This window comes from Solea solea, chromosome 9 (assembly GCF_958295425.1).
Source record: "Solea solea chromosome 9, fSolSol10.1, whole genome shotgun sequence".
Taxonomy (NCBI): domain Eukaryota; kingdom Metazoa; phylum Chordata; class Actinopteri; order Pleuronectiformes; family Soleidae; genus Solea; species Solea solea.
Genome location: NC_081142.1, coordinates 23,929,088 through 23,939,309, shown reverse-complemented (window position 1 = coordinate 23,939,309; position 10,222 = coordinate 23,929,088). Strand labels below are relative to the sequence as shown.

At 43.0% G+C, this 10,222-nt stretch overlaps 1 long non-coding RNA gene across 1 annotated transcript; it reads right to left on the bottom strand.

The window, feature by feature from the left end:
* Window positions 1-1,035: 1,035 nt before the first annotated feature.
* Window positions 1,036-3,439, bottom strand: LOC131466166 (uncharacterized). Its single transcript, XR_009241393.1, has 3 exons — window positions 3,217-3,439; window positions 2,309-2,442; window positions 1,036-1,154 (listed from the first exon to the last, which is right to left on the bottom strand). It is a non-coding gene; the product is annotated as an uncharacterized LOC131466166 (long non-coding RNA).
* Window positions 3,440-10,222: the final 6,783 nt, after the last annotated feature.

Sequence of the window (10,222 nt, the reverse complement as noted above, 5' to 3'; positions counted from 1 at the left end):
AATTTAAGAGAATAAAGTTGTAAATTTACAAGGATAAAGTTGTAAATTTACAAGAATAAAGTTTTATTTTACGTGAATAAAGTTTTATTTTACGTGAATAAAGTTTTATTTAACGTGAATAAAGTTTTAATTTACAAGAATAAAGTCGTAAATATACAAGAATAAAGTTTAAATTTACGTGAATAAAGTTTCAATTTATGAGAATAAAGACGTAAATAAAGACGTACATTTACGACATTCTGATAAATGTACGAGATTAAAGTGGTAATATTCTAACCTGTTGTTTTAGAAGAGGAGAGTTGTTAAAATGAGGCCGTGGAGTATTTCGTGGAATTACTTAAGGAGATACTTAAAGTTTTGGCACATCAGCGTCACATTGTCTTAAGTATCAAGACTTTAAAAAGTATATGCAAAAACATGCATCTGTACCGCAGAAAGAACCAGGCGGAAATGGCTGCTTTTGTGGTCGACTGCAGGATTATCGGTGGATGCATCAGCTGGTCATTCAGAGGGATTTTGTGGTTTCTCTAGTTTATCATATGAATCCAGGTGTACTGCAGGCTTTGGAGGCTGTGCGCTGTGCTCGCCAGATCTCGACTCCTTCTGGATCCAAAATCATGAGAAACCACAAAACCCCTCTGAATGGTCACTGATGCATCCACCAATAACCTGATTTCCCCCTCTACAAAAGCAGCCGTTTCCTCCAAGTCTGCAACTCTCCTCTTCTAAAACAACAGGTTAGAATTTTACGACTTTGTTCTCGTAAATTTATGACTTTATTCACGTAGTTGTGAATTTCTTTTTTCTCAATGTGGCCCTAATGCTCTGTTGTAGATTTCTTTGTTATACGGAGCAAAGAAAACCTGATAATATTCACATTTCTGAAGCTAAAAAAAACTTTTTTAAATGATTAAAAAAAACACTCAAGCCAATTAACATATTTGTTGATTCATTTAGTAATTGTAAAACGTTAATTTTACAACCAGATGTACATTTTTTTACATTGATTTAGGTTGAACGATGGGGAACCTTGGCTTGTGATCGAAGGGCTGCCAGTTCAGGTCCCTGCCAGGTTCTCCTGAGCAAGGTACCAAATCCCCATCGCCACTCTTGTGCACTCCTTGTGCTGGTTCTATCTGGCGTGAGAAAAATAGCTGCAGATCATAAACAAAAAAATATATAAAGAAGTAGGTTCAGTGTGCCTTACATATCCTCACATGACATTCATTTAGAAATATGACGACTGCTCTGTTATAATTAATAAAGGGCTGGGAATCCCCGAACTTCACTGCTCATCCTTCCAAGAGTCACAGTGGAAAAACTGCAGCCAAATACATTTCATTCCAAATAAAAGCAGAAAAGAAGCAATTGAAGAATCTGAAGAGATGATTTCTCACCTTATTAATATTTACACTAATAACCATCACTATCAACACAGATGATTAAAAACCGGGTATAAATATAAGAACAGGCTGATATTTCCTGTGATATGGAGAAGGATTTATGAATTTTCCTATTTTGCACTGGAGGCAAAACTTAAAATATGAAAACATTCCATGACTTAAAAGATTAACACCTGTTAACAGATAACGACTGTGTACATGTCGGTGCACTGAAGATTCTCAGCAACACATCAGGTCTTAATGAAGCAGATGTCTACATGTGATACAACATCCTTTTTTATCATTGGGTGCAAGAAACCGCACGCTCTGCAAAAAGCCCCTAACCTCCGTCGAGCCAGGACGCGATGGACGTTTCCCATCACACACACAGACACACATTCATTTACACAAAACCCAAAAACACATGGTGAAGTCATCGCGCACCACTCACTCTGCTCGAAAGCTGTCAAAATAGCTTTGTTTATGAGACACTTTTGTGTCACTGGGCTTGATTTTTAGAGAGAGAGAGGGGAGAGAGGGGAGAGAGGGGAGAGAGGGGAGGAAAAACCAACGTCATATGACGTTTGTGAGCCAGATCGAGAGTGACGCCTCAGCACAATGTTTGATAATGATCATATTTGTCCAATAATGACCGCAGAGATTTCGCTATTTCTGTGGCCAAGAGTTAAGAAGAAACAGAAATCGTTCGCAGCAGAGCTCATAACCTGTTTGATCCCAAACGCCGCCTGAGATGATAAATCTAATCTGCCATCGACCACGAACCCAGCCACAGGAGGTGAAAATAGACTTTTGAGAGGAAGAGTTTAGTGCATTGATACATTTCTGCTCTCCATTAGTGGCCGTCCTGCAGATTGTGAGGACAGAGTGATCACATTGATTTTTTTTGTGCAGAGAGTCACAGTCACCTGACTGGCAAGGACTGGTGGAGACGGATCAGGAGGTTTCAGCGGCCAATCACGGCCACGCCGTGCCGCCTGTCAGTCATCGTGCCACAACCAATTGGCTCACCCGCAGCCCGGCTGAAGTCCCGCCTCCTGAGCTGCAGTCAAAGGGTTAAAAAAGAAATTCATTATAGTCTAATCATATGGTCGAATGATTGAAAAACCACAGAAAACAGAGAGGCTTATTTTACCCCCGTCTGTTCTGGTTCTCCAAGACATAACAGAGAAGATGCTCCCTCGTGTTTCCTCTGTCATGTAATATAATATAATGTAATGTAATATAATATAATATAATATAATGTATATACAGTATATCTATATATATGTATTCATTAGTACATATGTATTATCCCATGAATCTCATTTTCAAAACCTCCGAGCCGTCACGTTTTCTTTTACATGAACATTTAACCATAACAGACTCTCACCCTCACCCTGCAATGAACTAATAGATAATAATAGAGAAGTACAGACGCTGGATGAAGCAGATGAAGATAAACACGAGGGAGGAAAAAATGACAAATCAAACGCTCTCTCATCAGGGTGGGACCAAAAAAACTAAACACACTGATTTATTTGTCTATCATTTCAAAGGATATGATGATCTCCTGCAATCTTTCACAATGAGTCTTGGCACAGAAAGGAGAAGAATAAAAGAAAGAAAATCTTCAGGACATTAATTGACATTGATTCAATTCAATCAAACATGGTTTAAGTTTATATTTTCACCGTTTTATTCTCCCGGGGTGTCTGTGTTTTTCCAAAGTTGACAAAATGGCAGAATACTTGGACTTGTGCTGCGTTTCATTTGTAATCAACCTCAGCGTCATCAACATTGGATTCCACCGTAGAAACACGTGCACCAATTTTACCTTCTTTTCCAAGGTTGGGTCGAAGCCCAGACTTCCCTCTCCTCGGCCACTTCATCCAGCTCTTCAGGGGGAATCCCCAGGCGTTCCCAGACCAACCGAGAGACAGAGTCTCTCCAGCGAGTGCTGGGTCGTCCCCGGGGGGCCTCCTCCTCCCAGTGGGACGTGCCCGGAACACCTCACCAGGGAGGCGTCCAGGAGGCATCCTAACCAGGATGCAGCTATCTTCTGAGCCTCTCCCCAATGACCAAGCTTCTCACCCTATCTCTGAGGGAGAACCCATTTCGGCCTCTTATATCCGCGATCTCGTGCTTTCAGTCACTACCCACAGCTCGTGACCATAGGTGGGGATAGGAACTTACACCAACCGGTAAATCGGGAGTTTCGTCTTTTGGCTCAGCTCCTTCTTTACCGTGACGGAGCGATGCAGAGCCCACATTACTGCAGACGCCGCACTGATGCATCAGACACGCAGACTCATCAGGAGAATGAGATGCTCGGTGTAAAACCTGTGTCTGTTCTCAGCCCAACTCTCCCAATCACCGCCGCCACCGATCAGCGCTATTCACCAAACTACAGATGAAGTTAATTCACCTCACTGTCGCGTCGTTAACGCTGCATGTGTTGATCAGGTTGTGCTAATGTTTGATTTGTTACGTTGTGATCGTAGTTTTTTGGTTTCCTTAATGAGGTCAATCAGGAATACCCAATGGATTGAATAGCCACCAGGGGGAGACTCCCACGTCACTAGTTTCAGCTCCTCTTTAATAGAACATGATGTCAGTTTTTTTTATGTCATTCCCCTGTAGAGGAAAATGGATGATAGAGTGCGTCACACATGAGTGGACACCAGTGTGATCAACAGCTACACACAGAGTCTGGTTTTGGGTAAAGCCTTTGAACTTCCTTTTGTCAACATGGCGCCGGCCAACTTGTGATTCTGGTGACTTCAAAACAGGAGTTCAGATTGGGTCGATGGCTGACGTCTGTGCCGGTTGTCATATGGTTATGATGCAGTGTGTTGTGAATGTTACACAGCGTTTCTTGTAACCAGTGATTGACGCGTAACAGCTGTTTCATTTTCCGCCGTCTTAGGGCGTGTTCACACCAGACACACGCGAGAAAGCAGTAGGGGCACGTGGATCCACTGTGAAGCCGGATGAATCGTCGGGAGGGACGCTTGAAAACCCTGGAAAAACTAAGTGATGGAGTTAAAGCAAAGACAAAAACTGAGCTAAAACTGAAACACACAAAATGAACCGACCTGAGCCGTGTTCATCAAAGGGTTAACACCCTGTTCTCAGCAGACTGTACACAGTAATGCACGGACCGTTAAACACATGTGAGACATGCTCGCAGTCGCCACACACACACACACACACACACACACACACACACCCCTCTTTACATGTCTTTATTTTAATAACCTTCTTACCCCCTGCTCTCTCTGCACCACCACCCCCACCTCTAACCTATGTGGCAGGTGGGACGTAAAATGTTGGGAGGTCTCGAGCGCCGGACATCAAACAGATGCATCGTGGGTGAGTCACCCCCACAGAAACGGCATCGAGCAGAGAGCCTGTGCGTAACAACCCTCGTTGGCAGCGGGCTGAATGCAAAGCACCATACGAGCGTTCTCAGTGGAATGTAATCAAAGTGCGTTTTTACTATGTTTGGCGCTGCGGGGGCCGCAGAACGCTGCGGGGGCCAGGGGCCATGGGACGCTGTGGGGGCCGCGGCACGCTGCAGCCTTCACCTCCTTGTGTCATTCATCTCAGAGCGTGATACACGCCCGCTTTGATTCTGTGTTTGGAAGGATGTCTGCACGTTCCTCTCATTCATTACACAAGCACGCTGCATGCCTGCATGCTTATGAGTGTCTGAGCTGCCACATTATGCCTTATTTAAAATGACCCAACGTACAGGCGGCTGAAGGGAAGTGGAGGTCCAGGGTTCAGTTTGAGACCAAAAACCCGCCTCAAAGTCCAACTGATGCAAGCAATCGCGAGGATAGTTATGACGCGTTAATGTGGTTCAATTAAAAAGCTGAGGTCACGCAGATATCAAAGTACAGTTGGTACTGATTCCCCAAACAATTGTAGCAATTGTACTGACGTTCGCGCTGCATTTGCCAGAATCCGAGTAATCAGCGGTGGATGTGTGGGGAGTGTCTGAATGTTTGTGCCTGTGTTCATCTGAAACTGTGACTCATACCATCGCCTCACCAGAAACTCCAGATCTTTCTGTGATTCCCCTCCGTTCTACCCCCGTTTAACGTCCTCGTCTCCTCTGTGTGGAGCGCTGCTCCAGCCGAAACATCTTGAACTCACACGGAACACTTTTGCCTCTGATCACGCTGGCCTGGCCAAATCTGTGTCCAATCAACATCTCCCACTCTGTTAAAGGCCACAGGAACGTATGCCTCTGCCCTTTAAAATGTGTTTACACACAATACAAACACACTCTCCCACAACCATCACGGTGCCTTTTTTGATGGAGATGCTGCAGCCTGTCCATGGTAATTCAACACAAAATGAGTGTATAAAAATGTTTTTAATTCATCTATGTTAGTTTCAGTACTGTTTACCCTTCTTTAATGGCTACAAATGAAATAACAACAGGTGTATTTTGTGTGGGGTGTTGTGAGTACTGTATGTACATCATGGAAACAGAGCTCTCCATATATCATCTATTTCTTTTTCATTCCTCAAGTTTTCCATAAACACGGCTCTGTTTCATAAATGCCTTCATATCCCCTCCATAACAACACCGTAAACACTGTAGTTTACAGTATATGTAAATATGCCAGGCCTGTATGTGGCGCTGTAAAGCTGCCACAGATGTAAACCAAGGGTCTTTTGAAATGTGTGGAAAACTGGTCGACAAGATATAAAACTTATTCCTGGTGTGTACCGATCGTCATGCTCCTCATTGTTAGAAAGAAATGGCCGGAAAAAGTGTCAGACAACACACAGTCGTCAGTTGATTGCTCATCACCTCATCATCTCCATGCAGAGGTTACATCTTTAAATGTCAGACCCAAACATAATGATTCTCCCCGTTGCTCCACTGACGCAATCGACCTTTTAAAACCCACCCATTATAAAAACAATGGAAAAGTAGCGCAGATAGAAGATACATTAAAACAGACAGATGATAGAATGAAAACTGGCCTCTGAAAGAACTCATTACATTTTATGGAGTGACAATTATCACAAGAAGTGGAGACTTGGATGGACAGATGGATCGACTCTGCAGTCATTTCACTTGGACACAAATGGAAAGCCTGATTTATACTTTATGCTCTCAAGGACTGAAGTTGAAGCCCACATAGACCGGAAGCTCCAATTAACGCTGCGTTTGTGTGTGTATCTGCGTCATTACCTCGTTTATGAAACCCTAAAGTTTCAGAACAAACAGTTCAGCCACTGCTGAGAAAATAGGGTTTTATTGTTTTCCTGGGCTCTGCGAAGTGGATCGGCACTTACGTAATTTGATGTCGTCATCAGAAATCCTCACCACCGTAGCGCCTCCTGGTGCGGGCACTAGTCCGGGCACATCCGGTTGCGTACTTTCAAGAAGAAGAAGAAGAACTATTCTCGTTGTAGCTGCTGAGATGCAGAGCATCCACCGTGCCAGAGGGGGAGCTGTGTATCTGAGAGCTGGCCTACCAATTACGTCACTTCTAGGTACCTGGCCAATCACAGGACAGTGGGAAAGCTCTCGTTGGCTGGCCAATCACAAGACAGTCCACGTTCTGGGGGTGTGGTTTTGGTCTGAAACAGCGCGGCTGGCGAGAGCGTCAGTGAGGAGATATTTTGATCGGCTCGTTTGCAGCGATAAGGAGGTTTTTAATCATGAAAACAAGTTAATATATGTAAGTAGACCTCCATAACTAACATATATGTGTGATACAAGCATTCTATGTCACCTTTAAATAGTGTAAAAACGTGTTTTTAGTCCCTGCTTTGGTTAAATTTCCTCGTTTCCTTGAACAACACATGACCCTCCAGCTCTTTGAGTTACCTTGCTTTGTGTCAGCACTGCACATCCATCTGTGGAGCATTTGTTTGCCTGGCTAATGCCAGACTTAGCCAACAGATGCAGATCAAAATGTGAAGGGACAAACCTATGACCAATCAGATCCAATGATCTGGACGATGTACGTGGAACAGTGCTTGTTGTAGTTTTCGTAGAGCCATGGCGATCTACTAATGTCTACGTCTCGTGACTTTTTGTGGAGCAAGTGGAAGCAACGGCTGCTCTTCAGTGGTCGCCATGTTTGGATGTTTACAAAAGCTGACTCAACCTTGCTTATCTGTAGTCATCATCACATAAAAGCCACCACTTTTAAGCTCGCTCATACAATCTAGTAAGAACAATTTTAACGTCTGATTACGTTGCGAGGTCAACAGAAGTTGAAGAAACGGATGTGGTCAGTGCATCATTTGAACTAATCAAGAGAGCAACAGGGAGAATAAGATGATGATGATGATGATGATGATGTAACATCAACATGGAGATGGTGACTGTTGATTACTGTGTGACAAATTATGACTGCAACACAAGACATCTCTACAGGTCAAGTGGATTTTATGTAATCCAACATCACAAACACATTTTGCCTAGAAGGGCTTTACAGTCTCCTTAGACCAGGTATAACCAAAGTCTGGCCCGTGGGCCAATCACAGCCCTCAGTGAGATTTTGTACAGCCTGCAGCTCCGTTTTTTTCTTTTATTTTTTCACTCCTGCTGATTTGGTTACGTTGACATTTAAAATTGTAAAAATGAAAAAGGTCTGAAGTGACCATTGGCCCCCTGGACATCTTCACATTATCAAATCTGGCCCTCGTTAAAAAAAGATTGGACACCCCTGCCTTAGACCCTTCCAGTCTCCTTAGACCCTCACTAGAATTAACTTTACAAAAACACTTGTATAGGGGGGAAAATTATGGGCGAAACCTCAGGAAGAGCCACAGATGGGACAGACGTGTATGGAATGAGATAAAAATGCCAAGTGACACCTTGATTTGTCCAAAAATACATACTTACTGATGTCTATTGCCTTCAGAAAGTGCACTCTTAATGCTGCTGGAGTGCACAGGTTGAACACTCCACAATTGTTTTCCTCCACTTGTTATATTTTCATTTGCAGTTCACATATTCCAGCGTTAGAATATCCGGCCATCTCTTCAGTATTTGTCCCGGCAGAGCCAAGAGAAACAAATGGAAATGAACAAATCTATCAAACAGACTAATACTCGAACACAGGGAACATTCTACCTCACAGAGTGAATTGATTTTTCCTTTCATTGTGTTTGGGATTAGTGTAACGGCGAAACGGAGCCTTCGAGATAACAGCGGATATGAATCAGACATGTGACAAAGTGTCTCTGGTATTCATTAAGGATGGTTGAGAATGTTTTCCACCCTCATCTTCCAAGATGTTAGTCACCCAACGAGACGAAGAAAAGTACCAGAAAGAGAGGAGTGAAGCATACGGGTGAGGGATGAGTGGTAGAATAAGAAGCAGGCGACTCCTCTGAGTAAGACGAGACTCTCGGTCGCCTGAAGATTTATCACATCCTCTGCGGAATAACCTTCAAATTCTGAGAAGTGTTTCAATGAACCGGGCATTTGCTGGTCACCTCTCACAGCAGGGGGGAGTGAAGAGGAAAGTGTGACACTTTTATTGAGTGAGGAAATGTGTTAGGGGGTGTAAATATGACAGGAATTCAAAACAGCCTAAAAATCTAAAGGTCCACCAGGAGTGGATGCCTCTCTGCCTCTGGATATCACAACACAGTGTGTATTGGGCTGAGCGTCTGCAGCAGGAGGGCGACAGAGCGGCACAGAGTCAGTGAGCGACCACGCTCGCATGGCCCTCTGCCTGCCTCACAGGTGTTCATAGGTCATATATTCATATTATCTTATGTGTTGTTGAGTCAAAGTTTTGATTCATTTTATATCGCATTTTTAGTAGCGATATAAAGTAGCAATGATTGTGCAGAAGTCACAAATTCGACCGTTTTTCTTTTCTTATTTGTTCATAAAAAAACGATCCAAGTGAAATTTGAACTGCGATGTATTTCCAGATTTCACAAATTCAATCCGATTTTAAACATTTCGAGTACTTTTTACTCTGGTGTATTTATATAGTTTGCCTAAGTTGTGCTGAAAAAAGGATATAAGACATTTTATATAGCACATTATTACAGCCTCTGTATATACTGTACTTTAACAACACAACCCTGACTCTCTAAACTGCAGTGGAACCATAATTAATGTTAACGTTTGTTCTACTGTTTCATGCTGGGAAAAAGGTCCATGACACCAGGTCAATTCAAGACATTACATACACTCATCGACAGCTACTTTGCTAATATATAAGGCTAGTCTTTTTTAATCCAGGGATTGAGAAATCCTGCTCTAATCCAAATGCCAAAGTTGTTGTTTTTTTAAACGTGTATATATAATACAAACAAAAAAAAGTATATACTAGGTCACAGGCTCTTTCCCTGGCAGCAGAAAGAAAAGTGGTAACATGGAAGACACCCTTACACAACAAAAACACAACTGATAAAACAAAGATGTATGTTGTAGAATTATACATATCAACACATATTACAAAATTAAGTGAGGAGACAATAACACAATGGAGTTACTGTCATCACACATTTAGGCCCCGTTCACACAAGGACGCTTGTGGGTAAAAACGACAAGAGACGGTGGCGCCGTTTTTGGGGCTTAAAAACGCAAAAATCTGAAACCACCCTCCAAACTTGAATACGCTCCGCCGTAGCGTCTCCGTCTACACTGGCAAGATGCAAAACTCTGCTCAGATCTGCTCACGTCGCGTACGCGTTTACGTCACATACCGTTTACGTCACATACATGTGCCAGTACAGGGAAATAAACAAACCATGGGACGGACCTTCAAGCTGCTCTGGCAGCTCTAATAAACGTACAGGAGTCTTTCCACGAAATGTACATGATATGTACAGATAAT